The following is a 22,392-nucleotide window of genomic DNA, read 5'->3' as shown; positions in this document are numbered from 1 at the left end:
GAAAAGTGACGGATTTACCACCAGCCGTATTACGAGTCCATTATATCCTATGGAACTCGTAATACGGCTGGTGGTATATCCGTCACTTTACCGTGACTTTTGGGACGGATTAACACTCCTCCAAAGTTAGAATAACCCCCATAGTCAGGTAGTTTGGAATTGATTTAAAAGGCCTGCGTCATAAACACATTTAGCACAATCACAGTATTTTAGAATTGGATTGACATTATTTTGAGCATAAAAATAGAAAGAAAAAACTGCAATTGTGAATAAACGTATAGAGGCGCATCGCACTCCATCACCAATCGCTCTGAATGGACTTGTAAATACTAGTGTACATCAAATATCAATTGGAATGTAGTTATCCCAAGAGGTACCCGTTTTTATGCAAAGGTACAAAGACTCAAGGGAAGACAATAGTCCACATTTTCAGGCCTATAGGCTATTTCCTTCTTCATTTAAACGTCTAGTCCAACTGAGGTGGCAGATTGAGTCCGGCATTTTATGAGAATCCGAAAGTTTCTTGAGTAATTCTTTACTCGATATTTAATGTGTACGTTTGAATGTTTGGCCTTCTGAGGAGGCGTTGATGTGTTTTGATCCTTGTGACTATATGAAAGGGTCGTCAGGATGGTGGTCCACTGGGCATGGCATTGATATCCAAGTCAATTAGCTTCAAAATGAGGAATCACGATTATTAAAATTGGAAAAACGCTGTGGGCTTGTCTATTATGTGCAGTTGTTTGGGCACGAATAAGAGGAAATTGTAAAAAATACAGGCGAGGCTACAGGGATTCCTCATTGTTGAGCTGTTGTTGCAAGCAGTTCAGTGGTCCTCGGTGTGTTGATTCTAACATACTTAGCACAGGTCCTAGAACTACTTCTCTTAAGTAAAAATACTGTATGCTTCTAGAAAGTTTACCAAGAACACCAGAGTAGAAATCCGCTGGGCGTTTGATAGCCCTTCGCAGCATATCATTTAAGTCCGCAATCAGTGCGTAGAAGTGAAGCCAGTAACATGATACAATGTGACATGACAGGATACATACAACACATGGATCATCTTGAAAATATGAAAACATATTTTGTATTTTAAGACAACAAAAAACACTCGCAAAACGAGCTCAATTGGCTTTGCCAATGACTGTTGAAACTTGCTGACAGAACAGGTTTCACCTTGGAAGTCATCTGAACTCGGAAGCGATTGAAGAGCTGTTGCCTGTAGAGCCCATCCATATCGTTCTCATAAAGTAGCAAAACTGGAGTGACGGACGAGTGCCATAATTCAGGCAATGATCTTGCTGTGATGACCCAAATGGTTTATTAAAGGGAGAAAATGCTGGCAGCTGGTGTAGCAGACACTTCACAGCGGCCAGTGAAGCATAAGAAGAAACCCGAAGGTCTCATTAAAAACATTTATGAGGAGAAAGATGTTCCAGTAAAGGTGCAATCACACTAATTTGGACAATACACAAGGGCTTTTTGCCACCCTCCATTACGAGTTGAATCATAATAACGATTAGGGGTGGGGAAGAGGAGTTTCTGCCCAAATCGTTACTATGAGTCACATGGCATTTCCACATGCAGTATTACTGCACAGGTTTCCAGGGATAAATTATCTATATCAACCCTGGAGGAACAGGACACTGGAAAAGGCAGAATATTACAAAATAGCATGCAGAAATCAGGAATTACAGATGCCCTGGCATCATTGGGTGTGGTATTACTAGCCACAAATGCTGCACCGGAGGTGTGATGAGGCTCTTAAATTTTGTGGGAGAGTATATTTATGAATATAACCTTTTAAGAATATATCAACTTATTTGCACTTTTGTTACTCTGCTGCTTTTGCTGTGACTAGTTGTTTTGAGTGGTTTACAGCTTCTTTCAAACCGACAGCATATTAATCACTAGACAGGATCGTGTAGCAAGTTATTCTTATTTCATATGATAATTTCCTCGTAGTCAGCCATGCAGGAGGTGCTGACTTGTTGTTTCTTACTTTTAATTAGGAAGATTGTGTCTCATTACTTACAAACACACGTTTATTTCTGCAGATAAATTGGCTCATAGGCAGCAAAGAAATCACATCACTTGAACAATTTGTATAAGGATTGGTACATGGTTTACTATCTTTTCCTAGTCTCGAATAATGGGCTTCCTAATTAATTTGAAACTTCATTGAAAAGTTATTTTGTAGCTCGTCAGGCATCATACTAGAGCTCAAAATTAGTGACGAGGGACTGTGCACCAAACTGAAAGTGAAAAACAGTATTGTCATCTCATTGTTGTCTACATTTCGACTGCGCCCAAGTGGAATGAGCATGACAAGTCTCAGACACCCTCTGCTCTGAAAATTGAACTCTACAGTAAAGTGAAGACAGCTGGATGCATACATTGCAATTACCAGTGGAACGGCTTCAAGAAGTTTAACCACTGTCTTGGGATTTTTTATTTATTTATATTGGATTATTTATGAGGGTGTCAGACCTTTCAAGGTAAACGTAATTGCAGTTTATTAAGGAACTTGGTACTGCAGTTTAGTAGGCACCTCCTGTGCAACGCTATTGGTTAACTATACTCTCATTAGTTGTTTTAACTGTTCTCTCAATTGATTGAAATCTCACATAATGCTGCATTCCTTTTATACAGCTTGTTTTAGTTGAATCTCCACCATTTGAAAAAGTGCCTAAGGTAAAATGTAACCTATCTTTAAACTGAATCAAAATTACAGTAAATTGGATTAAGGGGGACAATATCCTAAATGTTTTAACATGTGAAATATGTTGCAAATTTTACTATCCACTCATCTTAATAGGATTTGGCTAATAATGTAACTTTGCCGGATTCTGTAAGCACTGGACACTTGCCATGAATGAGTAAAGCATAACAGTTTGTTTCGAAAAAGTTCATATCATACTGCTGATTGGATACGTGCACCACAGACAGAACCTTGAAGTTAATACACTCTGGAACAGATTGCAATGAATTAATTTAACTGTAGGGGATACTTAGGGCCTGATTATGAGTTTGGCGTTCGGACTGCCAGACTGCTATGTTGGCAGTTCAAAAAAGACAGCTGCTCCGGCGGTCCCCATATCACCGTATTACAAGTTATACAGGCACGACTGCCGTCCGCCAAGCAAAAAAGGCAGACTGCTAGCAGCTTGCCGGCTTGGATATAGGCAATCCATACTCCAGTGCCGTCAGCGCCGCGGCCAACCACCTCACAGTCACCATGGTTGTCCCTTCGCACAGGTCAGCCAATGACGTTTGACCACTGTGGTTCACGTTCAGCAAAGTAACAGACAAGTGCATATTGGATAAGTTCAAAAACAAAATAGCTGACACACACTGGCCAAGTGGACACACCTGCAAAGAACACTATAAAACACATCCCTTCACAGACCACAATCCTTTGCATTTGCGCTGCAGCACATCAACACAGACCACTCATCTTGTCATCCATTTTTGTCATAAGGCAGCCCTTTTTTTCCCATCCCAATTTACAACCTTCGTACACACTGTCTATTGTTTTTTTCCCATATTCACCAGTGTTGTTTAGTTAGTCACTGTCGCCCCCTGTAATTTCCAATCATGTCACGGGCTAGCAGCCCATGTTTTTCAGAGGATGAGTTGAGAGTCATTGTGAATGAAATCATTAGCATAGAGTCACAATTGCTCGGAGCCAGGTCCAGCACACTCCTCTCAGTAGGAAAATGGAAATGTGGGACAGGATAGTCAACAGAGTAAATGCTTTAGTGACCACCCTGCACACAATATGGAGGACATTAATAAGAAATGGAACACCTTCTGGGGAAAGGTCCAGGAGGAGAAGGTCTTGGCCATCCTGCATCCAGAGGGTTTGAGAGGAATACCTGTGGAGTCTGGTAGTTACAACACGCAAACTGTCACAAAAAATCAATTTCATGCATCCCTACTGCTCAGCTTTTGCCACTGCCTTGTTCATGTACATCACCAACCTTCAATACTGAGAGTATCTGAGATTTAACACTGTCAATCTGTATAATTGGATCCAACATCACAGCTGCCGAGGCTCATCACATGCCATATGTCCAAAGGGTGCCTGGGAATCTCACAATAAATAAAAACACATTCCAAGATTCATGGAATGTCCCAAAATGTAAATGTACGCTCAAACCTAAATGCAGACTGCATACATATATGTAACAGCAAACATTTTTCAAATGTTGGAGAGTAGAGAGAGTAACTCCAACCACCAGCCAAGTTGTCAGTTGTCGAAATAGCCCTGTTTGTGAACTCTCAATTGGAGTTTACTCACCTGGGGGATACCATTTGTATAGTGTGCGTAGTAGAGAGAGTGATTTGATTGCAAAGTACAATAGGCCCTGTTTTAGTAACTTCTGAGGCCAGCCCAGTGGTCACTTGTCCAAATACCCTTGTTTTTAGTCTCTTGATTGAAGTGTACTCATTGGGGGTGTGTACAACAAGTATTCCTAAGACCTCAAGCTGCATCACCAGATTGGTATTGGCAGCAGACACATCACTGTGCACATGATGAATCCAGTCACATATACTACAAAGTCCTGGGTTTGCCTGCATTCCACTCAAATTGGCCTCCAAATGGTCAAAGCCATATCTTGCCTCTCGACAGTGTTGGCTACGCCGGTGGTAAAATGTTATTTTCAAGCCATCTTCCAAAGTGCAACTGATCTGCACATCTCATCAGCTACTTGAGTCAAATTGGGTCGGCATGCTTCACACATGTCATGTCAAATCACCTGATACCATGGTTACTTGGCACAATTGGATACCTACAAATTAAGGGCCATATTTATACTTATTGACGCAAAACTGCGCTAACGCAGTTTTGCGCCAAAAAAATTAGCGCCGGCTAACGCCATTCTGAAGCGCCATGCGGGCGCCGTACTTATTCAATGACGTTAGCCGGCGTTAGCCGCCGGCGCTGTCTGGTGTGCGTTAAAAAAAACGACGTACACCAGGCAGCGCCGGCGTAGGGGGAAAATGGCGTATGGGCGTCCACAAATGGTGCAAGCAGGCTGAGGCAAAAAAATCGCCACAACCCGATTTGCGCCATTTTTTTACGACGCCCATCCCCCATTGAAATGACTCCTGTCTTAGCAAAGACAGGAGTCATGGCCCCTTGCCCAATGGCCATGCCCCCTGGGCATGGTCATTGGGCATAGTGGCATGTAGGGGGGCACAAATCAGGCCCCCCTATGCCACAAAAAAAACAAAAAAACACTTACCTGAACTTACCTTAATGTCCCTGGGATGGGTCCCTCCATCCTTGGGTGTCCTCCTGGGGTGGGCAAGGGTGGCAGGGGGTGTCCCTGGGGGCAGGGGAGGGCACCTCTGGGCTCATTCTGAGCCCACAGGTCCCTTAACGCCTGCCCTGACCCAGGCGCTAAAATCCGGCGCTAATGCGGGTTTTTTAGACCCGCCCACTCCCGGGCGTCATTTTTGCCCGGGAGTATAAATACGACGCATATGCATCGGAGTCATTTTTTAAGACGGGAACGCCTACCTTGCATATCATTAACGCAAGGAAGGTGTTCACGCAAAAAAATGACGCTAACTCCATGAACTTTGGCACTAGACGCGTCTAACGCCAAAGTATAAATATGGAGTTAGTTTTGCTTCAAATTTGCATCGAAAAAAACGACGAAAATTCGGCGCAAACGGAGTATAAATATGCCCCTAAGTTTGTCCAAGGTCTCTGCTCGCTGTAACATAAACCCTTTGGAGGTAGATGTCACAATTCAACCAGTAACAATGTACGTTTTTCATCAACAGGTGGATCCGCCACTGGGTACATGGAGGCCACAGAGCAGACTACCACTAACCCCCTGCATGAAGCCCTCAGTGACAACAACACTCCTGGCCCATCTCAGCAACCTTGCCAGACGGCAACAGTGACTCTCATTGTTCCCACATTGTCACCTCCCAGCCAGTTCCATCAACATCGCAGGAAATAATTTGTTCCCCCCAACCTGTGGACCTAGCACATCGTCTACTATCTAGTACCCCCAGTCCTGGATCCTGAGTTGAAGCACAACACTTTGGACAATGAGGGTCCAGGAACAAGTTGGAGAAGGCACCCTGTGGCAGGGACGCAGGCCTGTTGGGGTAGGGTGTGTGGGAGGGATGCTGTGGGCCTGCAGGGTGAGGCCACTGGGGCTGCTCTTGGCCAGGACACATTCAGCCACATCTTGGGGGTCTATCAGTAGTCCTAAGGTGTGATGGGCCAGGTGATAACCGAACTCCGGGACATCAAGCAGCTATAGAGGGGCATGCATAGGGACATGCATGTCTAGATGGAGACTCACTGTTCCAACATGGCCTCCTTAATAGGGGTGTTGAGGGATATACAGACCACCCTGCGCAGGGTTTTCCAAAACCAATCTACCCCTTCCTTTTGCTCATCAACAGCAGACCCATCAACATCAGAGGCAGTCACAGGAGGGAAGGCCCAGCCAGAGGAATAACCAACCACAGACATCCCTGCCTCTATAGCAGTTGATCTCCCCTGCAAGCAGGGATATTCAGGAAAGAATCCAGGAGGCGCGGATGGCAATACACCCACCACTGCCTGCAACAACCGTCTTCCTTAAGGGCCTCCTTTGTGTGTTACACATTCACTTTGCTGACTCATCCTGAACCACCTTTCATTTCCAAGGGGAGAAGCACTCTGGACTTTGGACTATCAGTGGTGTGACATCTACTCCAATGATTTCATTCACCATGACTGACCCTTTCACATATGTTTTTTGGTTGATTCATGTTACATGTATTTTCTGTTAGTCATAGCTTCACAATACATTCACCCATCACTGACTCATTGTCTGCTGATTTTGCTTTTATATTTAGCCATGTAGATATGTCAGACCATGTGAGCCATATAATAATGAACGTGTGATTAACTTCCAATCGGGGGCCTGTGTGGATAAAATTGCAATCCTTCACAGATATGATGGGGACTCATTCATGAGACTACAGGATCTTGCCATTAGTACGTAAACTTATACATTTTATCTCTATTGACTCCGCAGGTTTCTTGGATTTGGTCTACCACCACTGTATTGATTGTAATTTTTCACAGCCTGACTACTTTTACGGTAGGCTGTTCATGTTGGTGGACCTTTCATGTTGTGATTTATCGTTATTGAAAAGGGAAGGGAGGTGCGGGTGGTCTTGTAACATCCGATAACATATACAGGGTTGGAGTTATTATCTAGCTTTTGGCACCTATTGATAATTGAGAGCTCTGTGACTTATATAAGAACTCATGACTTCTGCGTCAGCCATGGGCTTGACCAGTATTCTCTTGGGCCTCAAATTGTATAACATGACAGGCTCCACAAAGGGACAAATTCAGGCATGTTTTTTTCAGAGGGCTTTGTTTTGCAGATTGATTGAATCCATGTTTTCAGATCCCTTATTTTTTCCCTGTTCAGTGATAAATTGTAAAAAGATAAACTTTTATATACTTTATGGATTTTTGCTCTGAATCTGTGGTAGGTGGTACTGTAATATTCTTCTACAGTTGCTTCTACTAATCCCTAGTTTAGTTATTCTGTCTGGCACTGAGTGCTTCTTCTTTCTGGTTTCTTGCATCTATGCAGTGATCACAACAGGTACAAATATTAAAATCTGGAAATCTTGTACATTGCACGTCCGGGTATTATTTTGATTGTACACAGATGATTATTCTGATGTGTACCACTCCTGATGGGGGACTTGGCCCACTATTGGGTGCACTGATGGTTTTCCCAATTACTGTATGACTAATGAACAAATATCCCTGTTGATATGCCTGTACATAATTGCAACACTGTATACATGATCTTTACAGCCTTGAAAATTCATGATAACCAAACATGAGTTGGCTGTTCTAACGTATTAAAAGAGCTGACTGAATGTCAGCTGAATGTCATACAAAACGTGTTGGAGGATTCTGATTATCTGGAAGATATGTGTGGTCACAGGACATTCATTTTGTGACTTGTTCATTTGTATGGACTTGTCAGTCTAAATGGGGGTCTTTTCCAGTTGGACATCTACATCCTCGGTGGCTAGGAGTGTACATCAGGAATGCACTGTATGCAAAGAGTATTATCTAAATATAACAGTACCCCTAATACTTGCAGGTTTTCCCTTGGGATGTGCAAACAAAAGTAGCACAGACGTCTTAAACCTTTATTTTCATACAATGATGATCCAAGGTACTTGTTCAACATGGAATTTGTTGCACGTACACTGTTTCCAGCTCACGTTTACAAGCATTCCACACAAACACATACATACAAGTGTTGGGTCAAACTAAAAAATGTATTAGTGTTCAGCACATAGGCTGTCAATATGTCGGGACTACTGGAAATCATAAATGATTGACTCATAATGAGTAAATGAACATATTTACAGGTACAGACCCCCAGACCATGGAAGGAATGGATTTGTCAGACCTTTTCCTGTAGAATAGGCAAACGTTGAAGTGGTGGATGTCATCAGCTTGAGCCTTATCACAAACCACACCAAAGTAATCCAACACCACATTATTTAAGATTCAGACAGATGGCAGTACAACAGCTCCTGATCAAAGGACCATTATAATCCAATACTCGTGCATCAGGTGGTATGACAAAAACATATGTCAGTGTTTTGGCACAGGCACTGTGGGCTACAATGATGGAACACATCTACAGGGATATACAGGTCATATGTGAAGAGTGCTTAGCCAATATGAAGGGATAATTACTTGGTCGTAAGCTAGGACTACATATTTTCTGACCACATGATGACACACATGTTGCAGCAGGCCCACCACAGGACACAAAACAAGTTCAATGGGCACTTCTGAATTTCCAACCAAACACTGTGCAAACTGTCTTGGCATAGGTCTCATACACCCAAACTATGTGACCTACATTACCTGGAACAATACATGTCCACTTCGTATGTCAGAACAGCATTACATACCTGCTAATGTCCCAACTCTGAAATGCCCACATGAAGACGCCATGGTGAAGGTACTTGTACAAAGAACAAAACAAGGAGTATAGGCTTACAACCATACATATGACACACTTTCCTGGGTGAGTAGAGGAGAGCTCCGCCAGTTCTGTCCAGACAGCAAAATCTGGCTTTCCGGAGTCTAAAAGCACGCTCGACTGCCTGTCGTGTTTTTCCATGGGCCTCATTGAAGTGGACTTCACCTGGTGTAATTGGATTCCTCAGAGGCCTCAATAACCAAGGACGGCTTGGATATGCTGAGTCTCCTCTTAAGGAATGGTACATAAGTGCAACAATGAGTCACTCAGTTCATGATTGCAGCACCTGACATTGCTCACACACAAGCAGGACAGAAGTGACTTACCAACCAGCCAGGCCTTCTCTGGTTGCAGTTATCACATCAGCTGGGGTATGGTGTTGTTCTGCATTATAAAGGAATCATGGGCTTACCCAGGAAAACAGGCACACACATTTGAGATGTAGAGATCGGGCAAACAGACAACTTGCACGTTGATATAATGGATGTTTTTTTCTGTTGTGATAGACTTGTTCAGTGGCATGTGGTGGCACCAAGCCAACATGTGTGCCTTCAATGGCACCCACCACATGTGGGAGGCAGGCAAAACCATAGCAGTCAACCTTCACAAATCCTCCAGTTGGGGGAACCTGACATGTCTGTCAATGTGTTTCAACACTGCTGATAAGAAATCTTTCAACACCAGACTGAACATAGGTTGGGACTTACCACCAGTTAGTGCCACTGTATGTTGGAAGGACCCTGTAACCAGGAAGTGCAATACTGCAGTGACTTGTACAATGGGCAGTATGCAGTAGGGATTACTGTGAGCTGGCATGAGATCTGGCCCCAACTGATGGCATAAATCCACTATTGCTTGTCTATTAAGACGGTATAGCTGGATGACGTGGCTTTCCCCATGGTCTGAAGGTCTGGCAATGGATGGTAGACAGGAGGTTGTTGCATCCTCCCTGTCCGAGGTTACGTATGTGGGAAAAGATATGATTTGGAACATTAGTCACTGTGTTCTCAGCAACATACATGATGCATGCCAACAATATCATGTGACAAAACATTTCTGACTGGATAGACATGACGCCCAGTACACATCACAGCTGGCAGCTACACAAGGCTCAAATGTGACCCCTATGGTTGTGAACACATGTCCACAACATTAATTCGGGTGACACCCAACTATCTGCTACACAATTGCCCCTCGAAATGTAACTGTATTTTCTGATTTTCCACCAAAAATACTGTCAGCAGTGGTGGCTTGTGCACCACCATCATATGCCATCTGTGCCCTGCAACACGCTACTCTGGTAGTTGTGTAGTGGGACCTATACAACAAGACCGATTGAGGATGTTTGTGATGATATTAAACTTATATTTTTTGTGATGCATAAAACAGATCCACATACAGTCTTTAAACCTGCCAAAATGGCGGATGACTGACCTACTCCACTGGGGACATCAGGAACCACATGTGTCCACCGGTGGAAGTCATCTATGCATAAGATGGTTCCAACTGCGGCGGACACAGCCATAGGCTTATGCTGTTGCCTGCGGTGGTCACGGCTCAATGGGTATGTCCATTGGCAGTGATGACCGCGTATGTGGCGTAAGTGTACCCCGCATTGTGCAAAATCATTCACTTGACCCTGCCCGCAAAACCACCATCACTTCAGCTGCTATGCACTACCTTTGGGAGCAATCATGCGATGTCCAGCAGGTGAAAGAACCCTTGCCTTCTCTCCAGAGGAGCTGGAGAGGCTTGTCAGTGAGGATTTTCCCCTGTATGACCAGCTCTATGGCTCACCTGCTGTAAATACCTCAATACCATCCTTTCCCTCCTCACAGGATACAATGTGCCCCTGTGTGACAGTTGAACGTCTTGTGTGCCTGTTGTTGCAGTCTGTGTGGCATCAATGAGATGTACATCGTGCAGGTATTGGGGACCAGTACTATATGTTGTGTTAATTTACATTGTATTGTGGGATGTTTTTGGGGGTCTTAGATCCTCCTTGAGTTGGATGCACATAACTAGGCAAGAAGACTTGCCTGCCATCAAATGACATAACTTTTTTTCTAATGCTTGTAAATGTTGGACAACATTTATGTGCATGACAGCATGCATCTTGTCTTAGAGGATCTTGTAGGCAATGTGTATTGTGCCACATATCTTTCACCCCACATTTGGCCTTGCAGAACTATTGTCTTGAAGGCATATCATGACTCACTGTGCCCTTCAGGTTGTCACACAAGCCACCTTGCTGATGACCACATGATGTACTGTCATGCATGGAAGTGATGGAAATGTGAGTGTAATGTAGGTTCTGTATGCTCAGGCTGCAGAGACAAGGGCCTGTCAAATGTATCTCCTAGTATGGGACATAGTCCAGGCTGTGGGTGAGTCACTATGGCTATGCAACTGTGGCACTGTACCTACTCCCTGCAGACCTGCAGATCCTGTCAGGTGGCCAATATGAGCTTGTAGTGGCAAGATTTTCCATGAATGCCTCAGTCCATTGACTAGATTAGGAATGGGTACTGAGATAAATCCCAGAACTAGTCCATATGTGCATTTTGCATCATTGTCAATGTGTACCTTTGACTCATTACATAGCTCTTTTGTCACCTTCACAGAAATTATATTTGTCCTGTACAGGCTTATTGCACCACTGTAGGACCCACAGAGCAGACAGTGTGTAGATTTCTGGGAAACCATGACATGTGACTCAGTAGCTTGGTTACATAGCAGAAATTGTGCAATGCATACCTTTGTATGTTGGATGCCATCTCTGTAGGTTAGAAACATATGTCCAAAGGAGTGTATTATGGCACAGGTGCATACAACAGAATCCCACCCTAAAGTGGCATGAGTCTGCATTTGGTAGACTACATGTCCACCCATGCACAGGAAAAGCACTTTCCATACCCACCATGCCAGCCATTTCACTGTCACTCAAGTGTAAGGGTGACATCTGTACTGTGGTAGTTGCCTGTAGGGGCTGTATGTAGTCAATCCGGCAGAGTATGAATGTGTTTGTCCTGTCAGGCCTAAGGAGTTTACCCTTCAGAAGCCACATTGGTGTGCGGTGTTTCATTGTGGCTCACATCACAGTTACTGATGCTGGAGCATTGGCTACCTGATGTCAGTAGGCTTTTTTAGTCATTGTAGGCCATGTGCAGGGTAGTGAGTCAGCATGCAGATGAATCGAAAAGTGTGTGGTCATGTCCCTGTACTAATTGGCATGTGTGCTTTATCCTTGTGTTTTTTTCAACATTATTTATCATTTTTAAGAATATACAGAAATGCAAGTAGAATGTAATAAATAGGAAGCAAGCAATGCTATGAGGATTAGAGTACAATGTACCATAAAAAAAAACCCAAAGGGAAGAGAAGAAAGCAGGTTCTTACGTCCGGAGGACTTAGCAGTTAAGAGCCGGACAGCAGACAATGACCTAAAAAAAGCATTCAAGACATGGATTGGAGACAGGCTGTAAGGCACAGATAGATTTTCAGTGCAGAGAAATGCTCACTTTCTAAAAGTGGCATTTCTAAAATAGTAATATAAAATCCAACCTCACCAATAAGCAGGATATTGTATTACTATTCTGACCGTATTAAATATGACCTGTTTACCCCTTTCTGATCAGAATCTACCACTCAAACAGTATATGAGGGTATCCCTAATGCTATCCTATGAAAGGAGCAGGCCTCACAGTAGTGGACAACCAATTTAGAAGTTTTCCACTACCAGGACATATAAACTACACATGTACATGTCCTGCCTTTTAACTACAAAGCACCCCGCGCTATGGGCTATCTAGGGCCTACCACAGGAGAGACTTATGTTTAGAAAAAGGGAGGTTTGGGGCTTGGCAGCTACTTTTAAATGCCAGGTCCAAGTAGCAGTGAAACTGCACACACAGGCCTTGCAATGGCGGGTCTGAGACATGGTTAAGGGGCTACTTATGTGGGTGGCACAACCAGGGCTGCAGGCCCACTAGTAGCATTCAATTTACAGGCCCTGGCACATATAGGGGGTCATTCAGACCCCGCCTGGCGGGAACCGCCGAATGACCGCACCGCGGTCAAAAGACCGCAGCGGCCATTCTGTGTTTCCCGCTGGGCTGGTGGGCGACCGCCAGAAGGCCGCCCGCCAGCCCAGCGGGAAACCCCTTCCCACGAGGACGCTGGCTCCGAATGGAGCCGGCGTAGTGGGAAGGGTGCGACGGGTGCAGTTGCACCCGTCGCGAATTTCAGTGTCTGCAATGCAGACACTGAAATTCTATGTGGGGCCCGCTTACGGGGGCCCCTGCAGTGCACATGCCATTGGCATGGGCACTGCAGGGGCCCCCAGGGGCCCCACAACACCCCTCACCGCCATCCTGTTCCTGGCGGTCGGAACCGCCAGGAACAGGATGGCGGTGAGGGGGTCGGAATCCCCCATGGCAGCGCAGCAAGCTGCGCCGCCATGCGGGATTCCTCAGGGCATCGGAAAACCGGCGGGACACCGCCGGTTTTCCTGTTCTGACCGCGGCCAAACCGCCGCGGTCAGAATGCCCTGCGGGGCACCGCCAGCCTGTTGGCGGTGCTCCCGCCAACCCCGGCCCCGGCAGTCCTTGACCGCCGGGGTCGGAATGACCCCCATAGTGTACCTTAATAGGGACCTACAAGTAAATCATATATGCCAATTGGGTATGAACCAATGTTACCATGTTTGCAGGGAGAAAGCATATGCACTTTAGCACTGGTTAGCAGTGGTGAAGTACGCAGAGTCCTATAACCAGCAAAAATAGTGTAAGAAAACTGGAAGGAGGCAGGCAAAATGTTGCGGAATGACCACCCTAAGGCTGTCAGGTCTAACAGTATGTCTCTTGCATCCATACAAGTAAACACCCATCAGAAGAAGGTGATTTGGAGAGCCAACACCCATAAGGGGCAAACCCTGGGTGCCCATAGCCAGAGGAGCGCCCACTGTCACAAGAGGTGGAAGGACCTGAGACGCTGGGCATGGAAAATCGCAGAGTCCAGCTGGAGCTATCCTCCAAAATGGGAGGGGGGCATGTCGGAGCATGACCCCCCCTAATGGCTCGCATTCTAGTGGTGGTGTACCCGGACCTAATGGGCATTTGAGGGGAGCACAGCAGACACAAGGGGGTGAATACAGGGTATATTCCTGCCTGTCACACAGCCAAGTTGATGTGTTAGGTTCTGACATGTCCCCCTGACGATTGGGGATGGGTCATGTGTGACACACAAGATGTGTAACTCTTTGCATAGATATGTAATGTTGTGCATAGTTGTGTGGCTTGCCTATTAGCCCAGAGACCCAGGACACACCTGAGTACAGTCCACAAAATATTTGCTTGAGAGAGAGAGAGACAACACATGGCTGTGTACATTGATCAATCAAGTAATGTTTGTTGTTGTAAATTCTACGCAACAGACCACTAGTGTTCAGTGTTACATCCCAAAGAAAAATAAATTATGAATCACTGACCTCCGCCATGTGTCTGGACAAGTGAATAAATTGGCATCTGCCCCCAGAGGCCATTTGTCTTCAGTGTGTGACAAGTGCTGGTGCCTCACTACTATCTGTGATGTGAAGGTGGCCACCATACATGTCACATGGCACACATTGTTCGTTGGATGCAGCTACAGATCACAATTCTCCCTTGGTAAGTGGGGAATGTCCATTGACTTCATGTATGTTGCATCACTGTTGCCAACATTCCTTATGTGGACATGTTAGCATGTGTCCCTTTCTCTTTTGACAAGATGTGTACACTGCTGTTTCACGCATGGTGTACCTGTATTCCCTCACATACATGTGCATGTCAACCTGTGTTTGGAATTGGACACATGCAATGGGGCCACATTTCACATGGTGCCACAGGCAGGTGTGTGTCACCATTGATTGTTGGATCACAAATACCCTTACCCATCATTGCATGTCATTTGGCATGTACAACTGCAGTAGTAATGGGGGACATGGCAGGTAGGACTAGAATTTGTACACACAATGTGCATTTCCGTGCCATTTATATGGCATGATGTGGCAAAGTATACTGTACATGTGAAATGGGGAAGGTTCATTACGTGACTTTTGACATGCATCATGGAGTGACTTGCAGTAATATTGGAATCACATGTGGTTAGGTACAACCGTTCATACATGGACATCTGGGATTGCAGGACCAAAAGAGGAAAGAGGATGCTGCTTCCCATTGGGCAACAAGTTGAGGCCCTTGTATAAGTCCTTGCAAATACCTGGGCCTCTCCAACATAAAAAAGACCAATAGCTTCTACTGGTGCAATCAGAATATGTCATTTTAAGGGGTGCCAGACAGTAGTGGTGATTTCCCTGGCGCTAGCTGATTCATTGTGTTGTGGATTTGAGAAACATATCTCCCTGACAATTTGCAAATTTTGTTGACACTGTACATTTCAATGCCAAATGTGTAGTATATTTGAGCAACGTTAACATACTACTTCCATGACTCTATTGGGACAATTTACACATGGTGAAGTGTGCATTGTTGATATATTTCTGATGTGACATGAGTATTTCCATGTCACCTTCTTGAGGCTACTGCACTGCTGTCAGCAACATGGCAGGATTTTGGAGCCTCATTTCCTATTGTTGTGTTATTGTGTATATGGCAAATAGATGTATGCATGACCTTGTGTGTGATCTGTGGGGATGAACCTGGCATTGGACTATTATAGTATGACAAGAGGTAACAGAGGCATGCTCCATGAGGCAAAGCATTGAAGGTGATATGGTCTGCTACTTGTTCACTGGTTACTGTGATTGCACAACTTTACCCATGCAATTGTTAGTGTCTGAGATCCTGATTTTCCTGTGGGCAACTGTTGCCGGTTCATGTGGCATGCATGCATATGGTTTGGGATGTGTTGGAGCCACTTCGATGTAGTTTGTTGCTGGGGCCTATTTGATGTCATGGTCATGTTTGCTAATCACATCTGTTGTTCAACTGTGATTAGGAACATGTGCTGACCTGTTTCCTCCTTGTATTTGTGGCATCGTCCCAGGCAAGCAAAGGAGACATGGCGCAACCAAGCGGGGAAACATCTGGCCACCGTACCTCCAGTCGTGACACCACCAGCACAGAGGGACACAGTGGCCTGGCGGGTGAGGGGAGAGCCACAGAGGATGCAGGATCAACCTAGTCATCACCTATTCTACCTCCAGGGTCCTCACCCTAGTGGTGGTGGACCCATCAGGACCTGCTCCTTTACCATCCTTGTCTGCCACCCCCAGTTCAATTACCACCCTCCCCGTTGCTTCCCACCCAGTTCGCTGTGCCAGCTCACCTAAGAGGGTGGGTGTCTCCTTTGCCCCAGGCACCACAGCCCCAGCCCCTTTTACCCCTGCTGCCCTGAGTGAGGACAGACTGGCATTGTGAATGTCATCCAGGGGCAGGCAAGCCAACTTCAGCAGACAAATGCTTTCCTGGAAGGCATTCATAGTGCCATGTCTGGCCTACAGAGATTTTTTCAGGCTCTGGCCTCTGCACGGATGGCGACCATTCACCCCCACGATACCTGCACACTACCTCCCTCATCCCAATCCAAATTCCCTATTCCCTTACCTGTCCGAAGCACACAGACACATCTGCATGCACCCACCTCAACACACTCATGCAGTACACATCGGCACAAACACCACAAGACATACCGACACTCAACATTCAACCACATCAGCCACCATTTCAACACACTCCCACCACCCCCACTGACCCCCTCACCACATTCACCATACCCACAGACAGAACCCCAACACACACAGACACATCCTACCACATCCACCATACCCACAGACACCACCCCACACTCAAACACATCCACCACATCCACCATACTCACAGACACACCCAACAGACACACACTCATCCACCACCCCCACATCACCCAGCACATTCACCTCCCAACCCCCAAGACATGCAAATTCTCACACACGCAACAGACACCACCCAAACACAAGCATACCTCACATATGCACACACTAGAGGCATCTACACCCACAGACATGCCCACCACTCCCTCAACCTCCAAATCCCCAACCCTTTCTGATGACCCTACCTGTTTTTCAAAAGAGAGTTTCCTTTTCAACCTTGCCCTTTCTCAGTTACCTCCAAACCCCCTCCCAAACAGAAGAGGCCCCACCCACATCCCATCCTATCCCTTCCACATCCAAGTCCTCCCCTGTCACACCTGCCCCCACTACAAGCTCCCATGCTCCTTCCCCCCAAGAAGAAACCCATGTCTCCAAAGAAAAAGAAACCCTCTCCCAAACCTACTGATCCCAAAGCTGGCCCCACCCCATCCAAAGATGATCCCTGAGGTGTCTGCCTGCCCACTTGATGCCCCTTCCTATGGAGGTAACCTGGTAGTGATTGGAGTCAAAGTTGGGCACAGTAGTGTGCATGGACTCATATAAACTCTTAAGCATTTGACTTCAATAAACCTAAGTTGTTGTTTTGTTGGGCACACATTTGTCACATTTGGCCTGCAATTACTTTTCTACCTTTTTGTTGTTCCTGAGTAACTTTTGTTGTATACCTACAGTTGTGTGTGTTTCACCCTGATTGCAGATCCATTTGCTGTTGTTTGCAACATCTGACTTTGTGGGCAGTGCAGGTGTCGCCCAAGGCAAGGGTAGATGTTCACTGTATGGATATTTGTTAATCCAATTGCGGTGTCATTGCATTGTGTTATGTTTTCTATGGTAAGTATTTCATCTTGTTTTGGCGAATGTCAGCATGTATGGTGTTAGAATTGTTCCCCGATTGTATGAAGCTAGAATTTTGTTTGTCCACACATGGAGGGTGTTCAATTGTGCCAGCTTCCTTTGCATTTGACTGCTATGTGTTCATTTTGATGTGTGTACCTTGTATTTTACTTCATCTAGATGTATGGCCCATACTGTTGCTGTTGTATGTCCCTTCTTGACTTGCACTTACACATGATGCAGATAGGCATCTCACATGGCTATACTATTGTTTGTCCCTGAGGTACATGAAGGGCCAGTTCCTGTGCAAATGGTGCTTTAGGGGCATGTACAAAGTGGAACGTGTCCCATGAGTGCTCCAGATGTGGCCATCCCTATTGTACAGGTTTTGTTTGCATTGTGAACTTTGGACATTTGCGTCAAAAACTATTGTGCATCTCATTGACCTTCCATTGTGGTGCAATGTGGGTCCATTACAGAGATGTTTCATGGAAGGTGTATTTGTGTTCCATGTCAAATCCATATATATGTGTCTTCAATCTGACGACAGTCCAAGGCATGTAAGGAATGTGAGGGTGTCAGTTGAATTGGTAGATGTTATGTTGCTGTGGTGTTGCTGTTGTGTGACACAATGTTTTGTACACTTCACTGTCCCTGTGCCTGAGATGGGCAGATGTGTGTTTTTGTGGATTGTAGCGGTGCAGTGTCAGTTGACCTGCCCAAAGGGGGTGTTTAATTGCGGTGAATGTGTCATTCATTGTGAATGACTCTGACTGTGGACACTATAACAAGTGTACTTGGTGCCCATCGCGTGACCCCAATATCATGTGGATGATGACACGACGATCTGTTGTTGCTTCCACAGCGGTGTGGATTTTGGGTTTCATCGATGAGCAGCAGCAGTAGCAAAATATGTGTGATGGGCTCCATGGCGGCACAGGACATGTAATGCTGCCTGCAGGTGAGTTGCCTTCTTTAAGCTCCCCATTTCACCCTGCTGGGGCGTTGTGGTTGGACCACCACGGTCACTTTGGTGGTGTGTCTATATCATAATGTGTCCAGTGGAAACCCTCACTCCGTCTGCCTGTTTGGCCTGCCTCACAGCTCAGCAGTCTGCACTGCTTAGTGTTGCCGGCAGGAGAGTGGCAGTATTTCCTCCATGGGTCTGCCGACATCGTAATACTCTGGTTTGACCGCTAAACTGATGGTGGTTAGACGGCCGCTACCACCATGGCAGTGCAAGGACTGCAGAACTGGTAATGAGGTCCTCACATTAAGATGACAAAATGTGCAGCTAGCTGTCATTTGTAGTTATTGAAGGCTGCCTCATCACAAATGGTGACAATCTCAGTAAGTTAATTCTGTATTTTTGTAGTTTGTATTTAGTTATTTATAATGGATTGAAGTTACTGGAATTAAATCTAACTTCATGGCCCAACTAAGGAAGATACAAAAAGGTACAAACATCAGTGAATTAAACCCAAAGGGTAACATAAGATTTGGGGTGGGAAGTTGAGGATGTTATGGTAATCCATTTATAGAAATTCACTACCTCCCCAAAGGGCGTCCTAGCACTATCAGAGAACAGTATCAACACAGCAAGATCGGAAAGCATCAATATTAAAAGAAACCAGCAACCCCCTAAACGACAGACTAAAGAGCACTAATTCATGTGGAGCCAAAAGTGTCTTTTTAAAACACCACCAAAAAGGAATTTACAGGAAGATTACAGTATGTTCATTCCAAAGTTCGACTGCTTTTAATGAAAACAATCTGCCTTCTGAGGTGCTGCGTATGATTCCAGGTGGAACCAGCAATTGAGCCTTCCAAAAGCATAAGCAGAATGTTGAACTATAATAACGCAATCTTGTTGATACGTAGGCAGGGCCAATACACAAAATCCTTGGAAAACATGACAGAGCGTGACAGATGCTACTCTTTTTCATCTAGAAGCCAGTGCAATGTTTTCAACGTGTCTGATGAAGAGGAGAAATGGGGAGGGCCAAGGGCTATTTTGGCAACTGCATTTTTCATTCTCTGTATTTTCCACATTTGCCCCAATCCCTCCCAAGAGAACGGAATTACAGGTTGCATGGATTACTGTTCAATGGACATTTGTCGAAAGGAAAGGCAGGGGGAAAATTGCCAAACGAATGTTCGTAAATGCAGAATATAATAGTAATGATTACACAGAGGTAATGTCCGCCTTGGATAGGTTTTCTTTTTGAAAAATACATATTTGAAGCTGATTAATATGAAGGGTTTTCCACAGGACTTGGATAGCTCATCCCAAATCCCAGGGTGCCCTTGGCAATCATTTTTCCACCAAGTTTGTTTCGAAGGTGATGGCCCAACTCAGGTCTCTGGGAGAGTGGAGATTTCCAAGGATTATGATTTCTTTCACCAAAGTGTCCACCAGCCAGGAGTAGAAGCAAACACATACTCGAGAACTCTTGTGCACTGTTTTGTTCAGTAACAAAACATCTGCATCTCAGCTTTTCTGAGTGGTAGCTGACATCACAAACAAACGTGTATAAAAAGAATTCACACAATGGACACAAATGATGATGTAGTAAGTTTCACACCAAAGACGGAATAAATTGCCACCATTTTCATTTGCCATGTTTAGCCCACCAAATCATCCACCATCCAAGAATTGAAGGAAACATACACTCCAGAACTGCTGTACATGAATTTACCAACAAAATCCTATGCCTTATGGCTGATGAACCTGATCTATAGCATCGTCTGTTCCATAAAAGCATCAGTAGTACAGAGGACCTACTCCTCCTACCAGCCCACAAATAATTTAATGTAGCTGGGGGCATAGCAGGCCCACATAGCCATACCCTGTAGTTGTTTGAATGTGTGGTCACTGAAAAAAAGGAATTATTTGTCAAACAAAAGTATAAAATGTCAAGTAGTGTCTTATGAAAAAGGTAGGACATTTGCTCTAGCACACAGAAAATGTCTGCAGGCCATTGCATTATCTACGGGGACACACTACAAGTTGTATTCTTTATAAAATCATCATGTTAGTGATAATTTCAAAAGGCATGACTAGACCACATTGTTCTAGTGTGTGCTATTTCCACTCTATCCCAGTCTTGACCAACCCCACTGTGCTCTTTCATTTTTGCCACAATTCTTCATACTTTTTCTATTAGCATTTCACTATGTACTTTCATGATAACTCTTTTCGGTTCCATTCAGGTTGGCCGACCATGTTGATAACTGCAGATAAACGTACTACTGGTGTCTGAATGTACTTTCTCCCATTTATGTTAATTTATCTAGTAAGAAAATGAGTTTATCTCTTGTATACTTTCTAAATGTTTTAGATTATTTTTCTGTTAGCTTTTGAGCAGTTGGACTTTTTCGTTATTGTAAATATGTCAACTCAAGAAGGCGGTGGTTTATCCCATCTTCAGTGTGGAACTTACTACACCATTGTTTGTGTCCAATTTGTGAATGCTTTTAATACGTGTTTGTTTGTAATGGCCGCTACCAGTGGCCAAGTTCGAGACACAGCCAAAAGGCATAGGGTTTTGTAGCTAATTAAGTCCACGTACAGCAGTTCTGGAGCGCGTTTGCGTCTATTCCTCTATGGTGGATGCCTTGGTAAGCTAAACAGCGGAATCTTACGCCCCACCACGCTTTGGCAGCACCAGGGCCAGAGGCGTATTTGCTTATAAGAACACAGTCTGTGGTATTAAATTTTCAGTGGCAAATTTATTTCATTGTTTAAATTTGTGCATTTAATTTGGGATCAATTTTTCTTTTTGTTGAATCATTAATACTTTTTTTTCTGAATTAATGGATAGCTGCATAATCATAAGTTACATTGTATTTTACTGTTTATTGGTGAGAACTGTTTGTGTGCTTCAAAATTGTTTTAATGATTGTAATGATTATATTATTTTTCAGTGAGTTATTTATTTTATTGATGCATAATTGTGCATCACATGTGATTTTCAAAAGTTGTTAGTTAAGTATATATTCTCTTATTAGTATTTATTTTAGCAATTTGTACATTTCAGCTTGTGTGGATTTTGTTTACAGTTAAGTATATATTTTAGACGCTTTGGTAAAAATAGTTGTAATATATTTAGAAGAAAATTCATTTTACAAATATGTTTATGTTTGATGATTGTTTAGAGTAATCGTCGTACTATGGAGTCTAGATATGGTAGTCCTTGATTGTTAGCAGATAGTTGGACTTTTGATTACAACAATATGTGCATTTCCCTACTTGGGGTATAGATTGTTTTATTCCTATTTCTTTGTAACTTTGCTCTTTTTCAAATATTTCAAGAAATTGTAAATGTGTGGGGTCGGTTTGTCCTACTTTACTTTGTAATGAATTGTACCAGGCTTGCACTACATTTTGTTTGCTTGGTATGAAAATATGCATTCATGTATATTCCACGATGGTGTATTATACTTGGGTTAACGTTTGTGACAGGAGCGGTGCAGTCTGCCAACTGAAATATTTTCAAAATAGTACATTAGATGAGGTAATTTGTGTTCTTGTCTGTCTGTGGTAGTAGGATTATTTTAATAGAATATAGTGTTTTGATACTCAAGGTACTGGGA

Source organism: Pleurodeles waltl, chromosome 10 (genome assembly GCF_031143425.1).
Source record: "Pleurodeles waltl isolate 20211129_DDA chromosome 10, aPleWal1.hap1.20221129, whole genome shotgun sequence".
Lineage (NCBI taxonomy): Eukaryota > Metazoa > Chordata > Amphibia > Caudata > Salamandridae > Pleurodeles > Pleurodeles waltl.
The sequence above is the reverse complement of the archived record's forward strand: the minus strand, read 5'-3'. Positions refer to the sequence as shown.